The sequence below is a fragment of the Ovis canadensis genome, chromosome 2, assembly GCF_042477335.2.
Source record: "Ovis canadensis isolate MfBH-ARS-UI-01 breed Bighorn chromosome 2, ARS-UI_OviCan_v2, whole genome shotgun sequence".
In the NCBI taxonomy this organism is placed as follows: Eukaryota; Metazoa; Chordata; class Mammalia; order Artiodactyla; family Bovidae; genus Ovis; species Ovis canadensis.
The window spans coordinates 249,870,496-249,887,615 of record NC_091246.1 but is presented as its reverse complement, the minus strand read 5'-3'; the positions used below and the strand labels follow the sequence as shown (position 1 = coordinate 249,887,615).

Genomic DNA, 17,120 nt, shown 5'->3' with positions numbered 1-17,120 from the left:
AAGTCTTTTCCAATGAGTCAACTCTTCGCATGAGGTGGCTAAAGTTTTGGAGTTTCAGTTTTAGCATCAGTCCTTCCAATAAATATTCAGAACTGATTCCCTTTAGGATGGACTGGTTGGATCTCCTTGCAGTCCAAGGGACTCTCAAGAATCTTCTCCAACACCACGGTTCAAAAGCATCAATTATTTGGCGCTCAGCTTTCTTCACAGTCCAACTCTCATATCCATACATGACTACTGGAAAAACCATAGCCTTGACTAAACAGACCTTTGTTGGCAAAGTAATGTCTCTGCTTTTGAATATGCTATCTAGGTTGGTCATAACTTTCTTTCCAAAGAGTAAGCATCTTTTAATTTCATGGCTGCAGTCACCATCTGCAGTGATTTTGGAGCCCAGAAAAATAAAGTCTGATACTGTTTCCACTGTTCCCCATCTATTTCCCATGAAGTGATGAGACCAGATGCCATGATGTTAGTTTTCTGAATGTTGAGCTTTAAGCCAACATTTTCACTCTCCTCTTTCACTTTCATCAAGAGGCTTTTTAGCTCCTCTTCACTTTCTGCCATAAGGGTGGTGTCATCTGCATATCTGAGGTTATTGATATTTCTCCTGGCAATCTTGATTCCAGCTTGTGTTTCTTCCAGCCCAGCGTTTCTCATGATGTACTCTGCATATAAGTTAAATAAGCAGGGTGACAATATACAGCCTTGACGTACTCCTTACATGTTAGTATACTGTATTGGTGTTTTTCTTTCTGACTTACTTCACTCTGTATAATAGGCTCCAGTTTCATCCACCTCATTAGAACTGATTCAAATGCATTCTTCTAATGGCTGAGCAATATTCCATGTGTATGCGTACCACTGCTTTCCTGTCCATCCGTCTGCCGATGGACATCTAGGTTGCTTCCGTGTCCTGGCTGTTGTAAACGGTGCTGCGATGAGCACTCGGGCGCACGTGTCTCTTTCAGCTCCGGTTTCCTTGGTGTGTCTGCCCAGCAGTGGGATTACTGGGTCGAATGCTGCCCTCTCATTTCCATCTCTGTGGCTCTCAGTGGCAAGCCTGGGGCCCAGCTTGGTACCCAGTGCTGGTTCAGACAAATGAATCCTGAGTTGTATGAGATCTTGGGGGGGGAGGATTAGATGCCGACAAGAAAGGCGAGGTAGAGAGGGACATACTCTGAGAGGAAGAGAACAAGGAGCCGGGCTCCGGGCTGGCCTGAGACTCAGGTGAGGCGGAGGGAATGGGGAGGACTTCTCAGGTGTTGATGGAGTGGAAGGGCACAGATGGGACCGGCAGGGAGGTGGGCAGGTGGAGGGGGCGGGCACAAGGCCGCTGCTAGCTTCCTGGCAGCGGGGGTCTGCGAGCTGGGCTTTTCAGGAAGACCTGGGCGTGGACAGGACGTGGGCAAAGATGGGCTGGTCAGGAAGAACACAAAGGGAGCAGCAAACAGGGCTTGTCTGGGGAGGGGAGAACGCAGCACAGGGGTGGGGGCTGGGAGACCAGGGGGCTTGGGATTTGGAGTTCGTGTCCGTTTGTCTCATTGCCCTGGGCTGTGATGGTCTCTGGTGGGGAGTTATCCATAGACCTAGGGCCAGGCTGACATACAGTGATGGCAACAGGGTCAGGGTCGCCTGACAGGAGGGCCTTTCTGATTTCTTGTCTGTGTGCCTCCACAGACGTCAGAGGGACGGTGTCACCATTGACCCCTGTTCTGCCACTTTTCTTCCCTGTTGTTCAGGTTCCAAACTTCCTATTTCTCATCTGGGCCCTTAAAAGTGCCCCTGGCTCTTCCCAGCTTCCAGCCGCTTCCCCCAAGCCAATCTCTACTCTGCAGTCAGAAGGGTCTTCCAAAACCAGAGTCTGACCATGTCACCTCCCTGCCTAAAACCTTCAATGACTCCCTAGTACCCTCAGGTCTTGTGTGGCTTGACCTGTCCACCCCTCCAGTCCCAGTCAATCCGACCCTCTGCACCCTCACCTTTGGCTCTGGTGATACTGAATTGCAGGTCAGCTTTGTCCTAGCACATAACTGTCATTCTTTCTATAGCATGTCTTTTTCTCACCTTGTCCATTGGGGAACTTCTAGCTGAACTTCAAGACAGGGTTGCAATGTCTCTCCCTCTGGAAAGTCTTCTCCTACCCCTACCCCCATTTACGAGGGTGTCCTCAGTCCCCACCTCTCTGCTCCTCGGTCACCTGTCCCCCCCACTGTGGCACTGAGTAGCTCATATAGTAATCCCTGGGGCACTTTCTGAGCATCTAATCTCAGTCTAAGGGGCAAGGGCTACATGTTTACTTGGGTATCTGAACAACCTAGGACAGTGAAGTGAAAGTCGCTCAGTTGTGTCTGATTCTTTGCCACCCAATGGACTATACAGTCCTGGAATTCTCCAGGCCAGAATACTGGAGTGGGTTCAGTTCAGTTCAGTTGCTCAGTCTTGTCTGACTCTTCGTGACCCCATGAACCGCAGCACGCCAGGCCTCCATGTCCCTCACCAACTTCCGGAGTTCACCCAAACCTCATATCCATTGAGTCAGTGATGCCATCCAACCATCTCATCCTCTGTTGTCCCCCTCTCCTCCCACTTTCAATCTTTCCCAGTATTAGGGTCTTTTCAAATGAGTCAGCCAAAGTATTGGAGTTTCAGCTTCAATATTAGTCCTTCCAATGAACACTTAGGACTGATCGCCTTTAGGATGGACTGGTTAGCCTTTCCCTTCTCCAGGGATCTTCCCAACCCAGGGATCAAATCCAGGTCTCCCACATTGCAGGCGGATTCTTTACCACCTAAACCACCAGGGAAGCCCAAGAATACTGGAGTGGGTAGCCTATCCTTTCTCCCGGGATCTTCCTGACTCAAGAATCGAACTGGGGTCTCCAGCCTTGCAGGCGGATTCTTGACCAACTGAGCAACTTAGTACAAGTCCTGGTATAAGCTGTGCTCTTGGGAGATGTTTGAATGAATGGACAGCTGGGCTGTGGGAGCCTGACTGGGATTGCCACTCCAGGCTGGGGAAGTTGGGGTCCTAGAGCTCCTAGGCTGGGCACCGGGCCGGGCTGAGACAGGAACTCAGCCTGCCCTGGGGAGGTTATTTTGGTCATGGCAAGTAAACTGCTTTGGAAAATGTGACCAGCTTTTGACCCTCGTGTCTTCACTCCGGACGCCCTCCTTTCAGTGTGTAACGAAGGCAGCGGCCTCTGTTAATAAAGAATAATTATGGGGTTGGCTTAGGGAGATTTTCAGGAACAGGTGGAGCCCCTGGCCCCCTCCCTGCCCCGTTCTGCCCGGCGGGCGGCGGCAGGGATGAGCTCACACTTTCCCCCTCTCTGGGGAGGATGTGCCCCCTGGGGCGGGGGCCTCCCGGCATGGCTGCTAATCCTTCGAGGATGGGAGAGAATTCTCCTGCCGCTTACTTCCTACCAAGTCCCAGGTGAGATTCCAGGGGATCAGCGACAAAAGATCCCTCCCCAACACATCAGGAGGCCCCGATGTTCCTTCCTACCCGCTTTTTAGAAGGCCAGAAGACAGAGGGCATGAGGGTGTTGGAGGGGAAGGCCCCACTGGAGTGGCAGCCTGTGCGGATTCTCATCCGGGCTCAGTCCCGGGCACAACCCTGGATGACCTGGGGCCATTGTTCCTATTTCAGCTTCACCTTCCTCATCTGTCCGGCAAGGCAGGTGGACTACACCAGGCTGTCCTGGTGGGCTACAGCCTGGGCTCTATAAAAATCAGTTCCAATTTTTCAGTCTATGAGAACTCAGGGAATGAAAGTCCCATGACCCCTTCTTAAAGATGAACTTGAAAAGGAGAAATTGTGGCAGAAGGTCTAAAGACTGATGGAGTCTGAACTGGATTCATTGTCTTTGTCTCTAAGACTAAAAGCAAATGGGGGTCATGATTATGGAACAGAATGAAACACAGAGAAATGAATGAAATTGTGTAGAAACTAAATAACAAATAAGTATTAGGAGAGCAAGGGGAAAAGACGGGACAAAGGAATGTAAACACACAGATTTGCTCATCTTTTATAGCCAGAGGACCAAAGACACAATTTAAATATGAAAATTAAAGTAATAGATATATTATAGATATGAAGGTAAACATTAAAAGGCGTAAAATAGTAACTCCGGGTCATGGAGGGAGAAAAAGGAAGGAAGAAGAAATAAACTAATTCTATCATTATTTCTAATTATGGTTGTCTATGCGTTAGTCACTCAATCATGTCTGTCTCTTTGCGACTCCATGGACTGTAGTTTGCTAGGCTCTTCTGTCCATGGAATTTTCCATGTGAGGATACAGGGGTGGCTTGATATATACTTTCTACCCCAGTGGAACATTATATAACCATCAACAAGGGAGGAGGCAACCCTTAATGTACCAAGACAAACTATTGCCAAGATCCATTGTTAGCTGAAACAAAAATGAAGTATGATATGCTATTTACCTGTGTAGAAATGAACTTGCATATGTATTTATTAGTATACACCTAGAATAACTCTGTGCGCACACACCAATAGGTAGTAGCAGGGGCTTTCTCTGTAGTGATGAACTGGATGACCGAGGACAGCAGCTGGAGCTGAGGTGATCTTTCAATGTCTGCCTTTTTACACTTTTGAATTTCATACTGCATAAATGTAGTACCTTTAAAAACAGAAATGATCAAGAATTTTAAAGATGCATGGGAAATATGTGGGTAAGAAGGAGCTAGAGGAGTAAATATATGCAAAACTGCTCAAATTTGCTAGCATCAGAGAAGTAAAAAAGTTTTTTTTGTTTTTGTTTTGGCAAAAGTGAAAACGAGTCATAATTTTCAGAGCAGAGTATAAAGTGTACCCCAGGAACAATAGCAGCCCTGGGTGGGCTGTGAACAGGGCAGCGGGGATTAAGTTACAGGGGCTGAGGCTGAAGGTGGGAATGTCAGGAGGAAGGCTGTGTGGTCATCCAGGCTACGTTTAGGCACCAGACCTCAGGCAGGGGCAGTGGGGAGGAGGTGATTGAAAAGATTTTCGGGGTGGAGTTGACAGCCATAGAGCTGAGTGGATAAGGGGGCTGGGGAGAGGAAGCTGGTTAGATAAGGTCCAGGCTTCTCCTATGGGTGCCCTGGTGTCGGTCGAGGTTGGCCAGCAGGCCAGAGACTAGATGTCTGCTAGGAGACAGGCCATCACCTCTCCTGCCTTGGGACAGCTCTCCTCACGCACCAAGATGCTCTTGCACCTTCTACTCATTCACTCGAGCTGCCTGTGTGATGAAGGTGAGGCTGGGGCTGGTGGCGTTGGGGGCTGGTATCCTATTGTTCAGATGAACAGACTGAGGCTCAGAGAGGGTGAGTGACTTGCTGCAGTCTCTCTAGCAGATATCAGTCAGACTCACCCAGGGTACCTGTCAGCCTGCTCTAGACTCCAATTTTGTCCCCTCAGCCCACGGCAGCTTTGGACTGGAGTCTAAAGTGTCTGCCAGAGCTCAAAGCAGATGCATAGTTGTTACTGTCAGTTACCAGGGACCCAGGAGTCTCCCCAGATGCTTCCAAAGCTGGCAGAATCCTACTAATGACATCCTGACCTGAGTAGTCAGAGATCTGGACAGGCTTGGCTGGCTTCTTGGCTCAAGGGATAAGGCTGAAATCAAGGTGTCAGCCCAGCTCACCTTCTGCCTAGAGGCTTTTTTAGAAAAAAAAATTTAATATGTATTTATTTAATTCATTTTTTGGCTATGCTGGGTCTTCACTGCTGCATAGCTTTCTCTTGGCGTGGCGGACGGGGCTTCTCTTCATGGTAGCACGCAGACTTCCCATTGCGGCGGCTTCTCTCATTGAGGAGCGCGGGACCTAGGGCCCTTGGGTTTCCACGTTGTGGCTCCAGGCTCTAGAGCACAGGCTTGGTTGTGTGGCAAGCGTGTTTAGTTGCCACGTGGCATATGGGATCTTCCCGGACCAGGAATCGGTCCGTGTCTCCTGTATCGACAGGTGGGTTCTTCATCACTGAGCCACCAGGAAAGCCCTATCCAGAGGCTCTTGAGAGATTCTGTTTTCATGCTCATTCAGGTTGTTGGCTGAATTGAGTTCCTTGCAGCTACAGGACTGAGATCTCCATTCTTGCTGGCAGTTGGTAAGGGTCGCTGTTAGCTTGTAGTGGCTGCTCTTGTGTGGCCTCTTCCAGCTCAACAATGGAGAAGTTTGCTTCGCTGGGTCAGTCTCCTTTATGCTGCAAATTGCCCTGACTTCTGCTTGGCAGGTGGAAAAAAAAAAAATCTCTCATTTTAAAGGGCTCATGAGATTAGGTTTGGCCACTTGCATAACCTCACTTTTGCCATGGGATGGAACATAATTATGGGCATGATATCTCATTGTATTCACAAGTTCTCCCCACACGCAAAGTGGGATGGGTTATACAAAGGTTCTTAGAGATCATTTTTAGAGTTCTACCTACCACTCAGATGGGTACCCTATTCATGCGTAATAGGAATAAAAACATGTATTCATTATCACGGTTTAAGTTCTAGGCACTTCGACACGAACAGTATCACTTGTTTCCCAGGAGCATATGTGGTTGTTCCTACCACTGTTATCCTCAGTTTACTGATGATAAATAAGGACTCAGAGGAGTTAAGTTACTTGTCCAGGGTGACTCGGCGAGAAAGAGCCGGGGCCTGACCCAGAACGCAGATGTCTGATTCTGAAGCCAGTGTTTCGGTCTGCCCCATTCGCATGTGCCTAAGGATCACTCATCTGTACACGCACATACCTGGGCATCGATATTCCTGTGCCCAGGTACGCAGGCACACTCAGGAGGGTTCACCCACAGACACGCATGCACCCCCCGCTTGCCTGGTTCGCTGGGGCCTGGAGTTAATGAAGGGGCACACAGGGCCCACGCAGAGCAGCCACGGGCAGAGATGAAAGGTGGGGTATGCCTAACCGCTCTCTGGGGATCCAGTTACCCACGGCTGAGGCTCCTCAACCAGGAGATTAATTGCCCGGCACTGCCTCAGCCCGGTCAGCTCCCAAGGCCTCCTGCCCTCTTATTAAAAACATCCCTTGATGTCATCCCGCCAAGGAGATCAAGGGCAGCCAAGGGGAGGGGGGCGCCTGCCAGGGGACGAGGGTCTCGGTGGCCTCTCCCCAGTGCCACCGGCCTCCCTGGCTGCTTAGCATCCTGGGAACTGGAGGGGACCGATGCTCCCAAGGAGACGGAGTCCCGCCTGATGGTAGCTCATGGGCAGCTGGGCTGATGAGCAAGTTTGGAGGAGACCAGAGGACTCGAGCCTCTGCTTTGGGGCCTTGAGAAGCTAAGAAGAAGGTTCTGGATCCTCCTTTGGGCTCCAGTCTTCTTCTGGGTGTCCTGGCATCAGACTCTCTTGGCTTTGAATCCGGACCAGCCCTGTGACGTTGACCTCCTCAAGCCTATGTCTTCTCTCGTGCGGAGAGGGAAAAAGGGACATTTCTTGCAGCTCTTGAGGGTCAGCCTGACTCTCAAAACTCCTTCTCCCCTTGGCTTGGGGGCCCCGCACACTCCTGTTTTCCCTCCTGTCTCTCTGGTTGTGCCTCTTCTGTCTTGACTCACTTCTAGCCAGCACAGCTCTGAGTATGACGACCGGGGCCCAGGACCCAGAGCCACCACTTACAGCCAAGTGACAGCCTGGATTGACGGCGCTTGGTGTTGACAGAGGATCGTGACAATTTTCATGTTTATGAGCCCAAGTTTTTTTTTTTTTTTCCCTTGGCAGTTGTTTTTTTATTCTTGGAGATTTTCACAAATAGCTCTTGGGATTAAAAAGGGATCCATTTCCTGGAGTGTTGCAAAACCCGTGCCCATTCACGCTTCTTCAAGCTGCCTCTTCTCCCTCTTCCCTGAATCTGTTTGCTCATTCTGCTCACTCCCACACAATTCTGAAGCTGCCTTGGGGTGCGTGGCACAAACACGGACACACCCGCGGACAAGAAGGTCAGCAGGCACAGGATCCTGGTGGACTGGAGATGGTTCTCTTCTTCAGTGATGGGCTGGTTTTATCAACAGGCTTTCTGGAAAAAGAAAGGCCTGATTTGGCGTTTGCTGGTTTCCATGGTGTAGTCGCTCAGTGATAACGAATCCACCTGCAATGCAGGATACGCAGAAGTGGGTTTGATCCCTGGGTCGGGAAGATGCCCCAGAGGAGGAAGTGGCAACCCAACCACTATTCTTGCTGGGGAAAATCCCATGGATAGAGGAGCCTGGTGGACTGCTGTCCATGGGCTTGTAAAGAGTCAGACACCACTGAGCAATGGAGCGTACATGATATAAACGCTCTCACTATGGTCAGCCTCAAGTTACCAAGCTCAAGTTGCCAAGTGGGGGCTCGGGAGGAGACTGTGAACGGCTCCTGTGAGCCAAGCGGTGTTCCGTGGGCTCCAGGCACCACGTCCTGATTAGTCACTCTCTCCCTATTGCCTGGCAGTGGCCAGCGTGTAGTTCATGCTCAGTCTGTCTGCCAAAACCCTCTCTCCTGCTGACGGACCCAAGACCTGACCACTGCCTTCCCCACCCGTGAGCACACCCAGAGTCAGAGGCACCCTCAGCAGCTCGCCATCACGGGCGTGCTCTGGCACAAGCATGCTTGCATGCATCTTGCACCCAACGTGTGCATTCAGAACCTACACGCACCCTCACAATGGCTCTTGCAGCCCCCCTCGTGGGCACAGCTGCACTTTCTCCTGCACACACATTCTCTAATGGGCTTGTGCACACCTGTGCTTACCCTTGACTGACACTCATGCACACACAGGTGCACACTTTCAAAAACATGTGCGCACACACGTGTGTCCAGTCCCTGGGATGCATGTCATGGGCATGCAGTAGGGAGGCACTTCTGTGAACGGCTGACCTGGGGGGTGTGAACCCAGCAACTCCGACAGAGCACCAGCCGTGGCTGAAGCTCGGCCTTTCTCACCTTCACGCCTACACACCACGGCACACCCGCGGCTCACTCATCACCCCACCCTTCCTGGTCCCCCCGCACCCCCTGCAGGCATCTCCCCCACCCGCCATACCCAGGGAAGCTGGCCGGGCTGGGTTGGTGGGTGTGGTGTTTGGGAGTTAGAGAGGAATTCCAGGCAGGCCCCTTCTGCTCCCCTGGCCAACGTTAAGTGCCTTCAGAGTGAAAAGAACCGTCCAGAGAGGCTTTTCCGGCTAGAGATTAATGTCACTGAAAAATGTGGGTCCCAAGCGATTAGCGCAGCCTTCTCCGCCACACATTATGCAAGTGCACTAAAGCGAGAGGGGACTCATTTTTGGCATGTCTCTAACCTGCTTGGCTCAGGGTGAAAGGAGAATTGGAGAAGAGCCTGGGGCCCAGGAACTCGAGGGCAGGCGGCCTGGGGGGGGCACCGAGAGCCCCAGAGGCCAGGTAGGGCGAGGCTGGGTCAACCCGGTCCAGGGCCTGGTGGGTCGCAGCCGAGGCACCGCGAGACTCGGAGGGGAGGTGATGGTGGGCCCGCCGGCGGTCCCTGAGCTCCGGGTGGCAGAGCTGTGAAGGCGCATGCAGGCTCCTGGCTGCGTGGCGTGGCCAAGGCAACTGGCCCTGCCAGGCCATCTCCTAGCACAGTCAGCACCTGGATTCAAACCCCAGCTCTCTGGAGTGACCTTGGGCACGGGACTCCACCTCTCGGGGCCTCGGCTTCTCCATCTGCAAAATGGCCGTGATGCCGTGTCTCCCTTACAGGGCTGTAGTGAGGCTTAACTGAAATGAGGCGCCTAGTGAGTGCCTGCTAACACAGCGCCCTGTTGGAGTGTGGTGGCAGTGATGGATACGTGTGCGTGCGTGCGGGTGTTTGACTGATACTTTGAAGCAGATGAACCTGGGTTTGGGCCCCGTTATGTGACCCTGAGAAAATGATTTGTCTCCCTGAGCCTCGGTTTCTTCACCTGAAAGTGTTAGTTGCTCAGTTGTGTCCAGCGATTTGCAGCACCAGGGACCGTAGCCTGTCCTCTGTCCATGGGATTCTCCAGGCAAGAATGCTGGAGTGGGCTGCCCTTCCCTTCTCCAGGGGATTTTCCCCACCCAGGGGTCAAACCTGGGCCTCCCGCACTGCAGGCAGACTCTTTATTGTCTGAGCCACCAGGGAAGTGTGACCTTGAGAAAATGACTTGTCTCCCTGAGCCTTAGTTTCTTCACCTGAAAAATGAGGTTCAGTAATATTCCTAGGACTTCCGTGATGGTCTGGTGGTTGAGACTCTGCCCTCCAAACACGGAGGTGGCAGGTTTCATTCCTGGTCAGGGAATGAAGGTCCCGCATGCCACATGCTGTGGCCAAAAAACCAAAAAAGATTCCTGTCTCCAGGGTACTGTGAGGACTAAATATATGATGCCTGGAATGGTGCCCAGCACCAACCAGAGGCCCTCAGACATGGAGTGGTGGTAAGTGGGCCAGAGAGGGGGCTGGTGTGAGGATTCTGTCTACAGTAATGACCTTCCTCCGCTGCCTGGCAGGTGTGCTTGGAGTCAAACTGGCTGAAACTCACATTCTGCTTTCTCAGTTTGGAGCTGGATGAAGAGCTTGGTAATGCTGGAGGAACAAATAGTGTGGGGTGAAGGAAGTGCACAGGAGGCTCCTTGCCCAGGCACTGGCAGGGCAGGGGAAGGGCAGCCCATTTTGATGCTCCAGGAGCCTCTGCAGAGGGGCAGGGGAGAGGAGCTGGGGTGAGGGCACTGCTGAGAATGGTCACCTGCATGCCAGGGGTCAAGGCAGGCGCTTGGTGTCTTTCCCTTGTCAGTTTCACCCTGAAACCCTGGAGGGGTGATCGTGTTCAATGGAAAACTGAAGGTGCAGAGCAGGTAAGCAACCTGGCTCAGGTCACACAGCTAGGAAATGGTCAAGAAGCAGGTTCCTCTGGAGCAGATGGCACCTTGGCTGGGCAGGATTCTGAAGGCAGCCAGGAACACAGTGAAGAATCTGTTGCTCACATATTTAAAAACACAAAACGGATCAGGTTATTTCTTGGCTTAAAACTCATGAGCATCCTCAGCTGCTCGCAGGATGCAGCCAGAGGGCCTGGCCTGACAGCTGTGGGGTCTGGGCCTGTCACCCCTCCAGCCCCGCCTGGCACCACAAAGGCCCTCATGTCCGAATTCCAGCTGCGAGTCCTCTAGTCGGTGCCAGGCTCCCCGCCTCCTCCCTCCCTGGTCTGCACCCCTCAGAGCCCGGCCCCAGAAAGCCTCCACCTTGTTAGGAACAGGTGCCTGGGTTTAAACTCTCACGGCCTTGCAGCAATTCTCACAACGTAGAGCGGTAACTGAGCTGTTTGCAGTTTGCCTTCTCTGCCGGTATGTCAGCTCGGGGTGGATGGAAGCCGTGTTCGTTGCATCTGCACAGAGCCTGGCACGGATGGTTCAAAGGGTGAACTGAGGGGTGGACAGGCAGGCTGGCCTCTGGGCTTGAGCTGGGTCCCCACGGGAGTTCAGGCCCCGCAGACTCAGAGCCTCAGCTCCCCAGGAGGCCAGTTGACCGGAAACAGGATTGATGGGCAGGTTTGCGCCCCTGTTGCCAGGGAGGAAGGGAAGCTGGTGGTTTTTCTGTAAGATTTGCCTGACTTACACGGAACGTGCTAAAGGCTTTGGTTCAATTTCACACCCAGAATTATAAACTCAGTGCCACGAGGAAATGGGATTCAGGGATAAGGGAGTTCTCCAGACGGAATTCAATCCTCACAACAGTTTCAAAGTGGGCACCCCTTGTTATCCTGAGTTTTCAGAAGAGGAGCTTGGGGCTCAGAGAGGGCCCAGAACCTGGATCTGTTTGTCTTTAGCGCTGACTAAGCCGAGGGAGTGGGCAGGGAACAAGGAGGTGGGCAGGGAATAGGGGATGGGACTACTGGTCTCATTTGCCAGGACCAGGGAGATTGAACCTGATGCAAAAAGGAATTGCTGCTTGTTGTGGTTTTAAGATATGCTCACAGGTTCTTTAATATTTCTGCCTTCATTTTTGTTGTTTAGCCGCTAAGTTGTACCCAACCCTTTTGTGACCCCATGGTCTGCAGCCCGCAAGGTTCCTCTGTGCATGAGATTTCCCAGGCAAGAACACTGGAGTGGACTGCCATTTCCTTCTCCCAGGGATCAAAAGTGTCTCCTGCTTTGGCAGATGGCTTCTTTACCACTGAGTCCCCGGGAAGCCTCACTTCTCCCTTCAAGGGGTGCTTTAATTCTCTTCACCTTGAACATGGGCACAGTGACTCCCCCACAATGAATATAATGTGGCAGGAGTGCATGGCTTCCAAGACTAGGACATAAAAGCCGTTGCAGCTTCCTCAACACTGTCTTCTGCATCAGAAGCCAGCGCCGTGTTCCGAAGGCACTCAAGCAGTCCTGTGGAGATGGAGGCCCGGCACTTAGTGAGGACCCAGGGCCTGCTACCCACAGCCGTGTGCATGAACTATCTTAGAGGCAGGTCTCCCAGCCCCAGACAAGCCTTCAGATGAGGTCTAGACTGCAACCTCATGAGAGACCCTGAGCCCAAATCTCTCAGCTTTGCTGCTTTCTAATTCCTGACCCACAGAAACTGTGAGATAATAAGATTATTGCTGTTTTGAGCTGCTAAGTTTTGGAATAACTTATTATGCAGCAAATAGGTAATTAATACTCTCGTTTTGACAGAAATGACTCCAGTGACCACTGACAATAGACTTGATGGGATACTATAAGGCAATGAGAAGGAGTGAACCATCATCACCACAGGCAACAACGTGGGGGGATCTCACAGACGTGTTGAGTGCAAGAAGGCAGACCAAAGAGAGCACACACAGTGTGACCCTCCTTCTTATCAAATACAAAAGCAGGTGAAACTGACCTACAGTGAAGGAAGTCAAGAAACTGGTTCACCCTTGCAAGGGTGGGTGAGACGGTCTGGAGGGGCTCTGGCGGTGGGGGGCTGGGGAGAGTTGTTTCCTGCGTGCTGCTTAGACTTCTCCATGTGGGATGCATCCAGATTGTAAAACCTCACTGAGTTGTACACACATGACTTGTTGCTGTTGTTTAGTCGCTAAGTCGTGTCTGACTCTGTGACCTCATGGACTGTAGCAAGCCAGGCTTCCCTGTCCTTCCCTACCTCCTGGAGTTTGCTTTAACTCATGTCCATTGAGTCGGTGATGCCATCCAACCATCTCATCCTCTATTGTCCCCTTCTCCTCCTGCCTTCAGTCTTTTCCAGCATCAGGGGTTCCCCCCCACCCAATGAGTCAACTCTTTGCTTCAGGTGGCCAAAGTATTACATGACTTGTATATGGTTTTATATGTTGGACCTAAATCAAAAGTAAAGCAACAATAACAAAGTGCTGCCTGTCTGGAATGGGATGCTGCAGGGTGGACTGGGCCCACTGGGAACCCATCTGGCTGTGAGAGATGCTCTGGTTTAAGGGGTTGAAGGCCCAGAAACCTCCGAGCAGCGAGAGCAGAAAGGGTCAGCTGTCTGGGCACAAGGTGGGCATAAGAGGGTGGGGGTGACTGTATTGGGACCTCCCACCCCCAGGGCTTTGGCCTAGCATCTTACTTCCACAGCCCTCATGCTGAGGGACAGGAAGGGACAAAGGCTCAGGGCTGGACCAGGGCTGGGGTCAGCTGAGGGGCCAGCTCAAAGGTGGTGGTGAGGGCAGGGGAAATCCTGCCTGGCTTTGTGCCTGACGGATTTGCCATAATCCCAGCCCTTCCCTGCAGCCTGTCTAATCCCCACCCGTGGGGCTGAGCCTTTTCAAGATCTGACTTTGGCCTGAAAGGCTCCCAGAGGGGCCTGCATTCCTGCCTGTAGCATCCTTGCTCCTAGGAAGGCACTGCTCAGGATCTTGCCCCTCCCCAGATGGTGCGCCTCTTCCCTGGAGGAAAAAGACTTGACGGCTTTCCTAAGTTCAGGAAAAGTTAAAATGGCCATGTGAGAATCTTGTCCACCCATTTCCTCAAAGGAGACTGTGGTCTCTGCCCACAGGGCCCTGGGTCTCGTTGGGCCATTAAGGAATCAAGGGAAGGGATGCTGGCAAGAACGGAGACTTGCTTGGGAGTTTAGTGACTTTGAAGGCTCAGCGTGAACCTCTTCTATAACCTGGTCACTTAGTTGACAAGTTCCAACTACCTGGACCTTTAGGTTCCTAAAACCTACCAGCTTGATCCCTGTCTCAGGGCCTTTGCACAGGTTTCCCCTCTGCTTGGAATGTTTCTCCCCTGATCCTTGCCTGAAACTTGGGTCAAATATCACCTCCCCTGAGAGACATCCCTAGAGGCCCATAGTCATGCTCAGTCAAAGCATCCTGCGCCCTGGTCTCATTTGTCGCCTTTCCTGGGTCTGTGTCCCTTGCTCCCCTGCTGCCTAGAAGGTGAGACCCTTGAGAGCAAGGGTCTTGCCTGCTGCAGCCCTGGCCACTCTCCTTCTCAGAACAGTGCCCGGTGGGTAGGGGGCTCTCAGGGTTTATGTGCTTAGTGAGTAAAGGACTGAAAGTGAAAGAGAAGAGTTACTCAAGGAAAAGTGAGGAAAAAAATCTGGGGAGGGGTGATTTCGCTCAACTAAAGTATCATAGATATATCTCCCTGAACACTTAAAACTGTCTGAGGAAATCACTATTATTACCCTATTTTTACAGGTAGAAGTTTAATAACCAAGCCCATAGGTGTTTACCCCATCTGGTGCTGATGGCTTCTATGACAGAGGATAGGCATGCCAGCAAAGAATCATTGCTGGACTTGGATTTCAGCTGTTACTCATACACTGAAGTTCTCGGCCCCTGAAATTTCTCTGTTAGACATGCATTCCTTCTGCTTAAACACTGCCCTCATAAGGATTCCTTTCCTCTCACCTTTTGTCTTAGCAGTCAGAGAATGTTGCCTGAATGAATGATTTGCATGCTAGCTCTGAGGGTAAAGCGTCTGCCTTCAGTGCAGGTAGACCTGGGTTCGATCCCTGGGTCAGGAAGATCCTCTGGAGAAGGAAATGGCAACCCACTCCTATACATTTGCCCGGAAAATCCCATCGACGGAGGAGCCCAGTAGGCTACAGTCCATGGGGTCGCAAAGAGTCGGACGCGACTGAGCGATTTCACTTTTCTGGAACGAATGTCATAGGCTGTATCCTAACTTGCCAGTCTTACAGCTAGAGATACTGAGGACCTGAAAGCAAGAAGAGCTTCTTCAAAGTCACCTAGAAGGTGCTCACGAAGTGCCTGCTCAGAGAATCAACTTAAATGTATATCTTTTTCTAACTGTGGTGCTGGAGAAGACTCTTGAGAGTCCCTCGGACTGCAAGGGGATCCAACCAGTCAGTCCTAAAGGAAATCAACCCTGACTAGTCATTGGAAGGGCTGATGCTGAAGCTGAAGCTCCAGTACTTTGGCCCCCTGATGTGAAGAGCCGACTCGCTGGAGAAAACCCTGATGCTGGGAACGATTGAAGGCAGAAGAAGGGAGCGACAGGATGAGACGGTTGGATGGCATCACTGACTCAGCGGACATGAGCATGAGCAAACTCTGGGAGATGGTGAAGGACGGGGAAGCCTGGCGTGCTGCAGTCCACGGGGTCGCAAAGAGGCGGACATGATTCAAAAGCTGAACAACAACAAGACAGCGGGAGTGTGGCTTGTTTGCTGAATCCCAGGTAGAACCGTCTGTCAGCACGTGCATACCACTTCAGAGCACCCCAGTGTGCGTTCCTTTGCATGGCTGCAGGCAAGCACTTTTGCTCTTCTTCAGCTGTTGTTTCTACTGGAAGCATTTTCCTTTTTAAATTTATTTTTAATTGGAGGGTAAAATGGTAGTAAATATTTAATGTCTTAGATGCTCAGTCGTGTCTGACTCTTTATGACCCCATGGGCTATAACCTGCCAGGCTCTTCTGTCCATAGGATTTTATAGGCAAGAATGCTGGAGTGCGGTGCCCTTGCCTCCTCTAAGGCATCTTCCCTACTCAGGAATTGAACCCTTGTGTTTTGTGTCTCCTGCACTGGCAGGTGGATTCTTTACCACGAGCACCACCTGGGAAGTCCCTATTCTCTATTTTACAAGCAGGGCAAGTAAGGCCCAGGGAGGTGAAGCGTTTTGTCCAAGGTTACACAGCAAGTTAAGAAGCGGTGCTGGGATTTGAATTCAGCTCCGGAAATCAACCCTGAATACTCATTGGAAGGACTGATGCTGAAGCTGATCTCTGATAGTTTGGTCACCTGATGGGAGGAGCCGATGCATTGGAAAAGACCCAGATGCTGGGAAAGATTGAGGGCAGAAGGAGAAGCGAGCATCAGAGCATGGCTGGATGGCATCACCGATGCAATGGACACGAACCTGGGCAAACTCCGGGAGATGGTGAGGGACAGGGAGGCCTGGCGTGCTGCAGTCCATGGGGACGTTGACCCAGGAGCCAGGGCTGGCCCTGAGCTTGTTGAGCAGGCTGTGTATACACACATGTGGGAGGAAAGGGTGGTGGCCTCGCCCTGCTGCTCTGAGAAGGATTCTGGCGGCTGTAGTTCGTGATTGGTGTGGGCCACAGGCTGCCCAAGGAGCATCTGGGGGTCCCACCTGCCGGCTGCCACCCCCGGCCCTCCCTGTCCCGGCAGGCGGGCCGCTTTTACGCCAGGACTTGCCAGAACCTTCTTATCAGGCCTCCTCCTCGGAATCCTCTGGTGTCACCTGGGGGGCCCAGCGCGGACTAATTCTATACAAATTGGCTAATATTCCAAAGAATGCCATTCTGTAAGAAAGCAAATATTTAAGTACTTGAGGCTGGGCCCTCTCCACTCCCGCACCCTAGCCTTGCCACCTGCCAAACGCTGGCACAGCCTCTGGGAGGCATCTTGGGTCTGAACACCTGGCTGCTTCTCCCAGAGCTCAGCCCCCCTGGGCTGGGGTAGGGGGCTGGCAGATAGATGCACCTCCTGAAGCAAGACCCCCCCAGTGGGGGCTGCCCTGGCAGGGACTGGGGAGGTGTGTCCAGAAGGGGTCAGGAGGCTTGGTGAGCATAGGCATGGGGTCAGAACCCCGGCCTGGGCACTTTGCTGGCTTACCTGTGTCCCACATGTCAGCAGTGTGGGCCTCAGTTTCCCCATGCGTACTGAAGGATGTGTAGCCAAATCAGGGCTCCCCATCCTGGTCCTACAGATCCCTGGGAGCTGAAGCTGAAGGC

General features: G+C 52.1%; 1 long non-coding RNA gene across 1 annotated transcript; it reads left to right on the top strand.

Annotated features, from left to right (window-relative positions):
- The first annotated feature begins 9,169 nt into the window (after positions 1 to 9,169).
- LOC138434765 (uncharacterized) lies at positions 9,170 to 13,301 on the top strand. The gene is made up of 2 exons (XR_011254851.1): positions 9,170 to 9,384; positions 12,628 to 13,301. It is a non-coding gene; the product is annotated as an uncharacterized lncRNA (long non-coding RNA).
- The last annotated feature ends 3,819 nt before the right edge of the window (positions 13,302 to 17,120 follow it).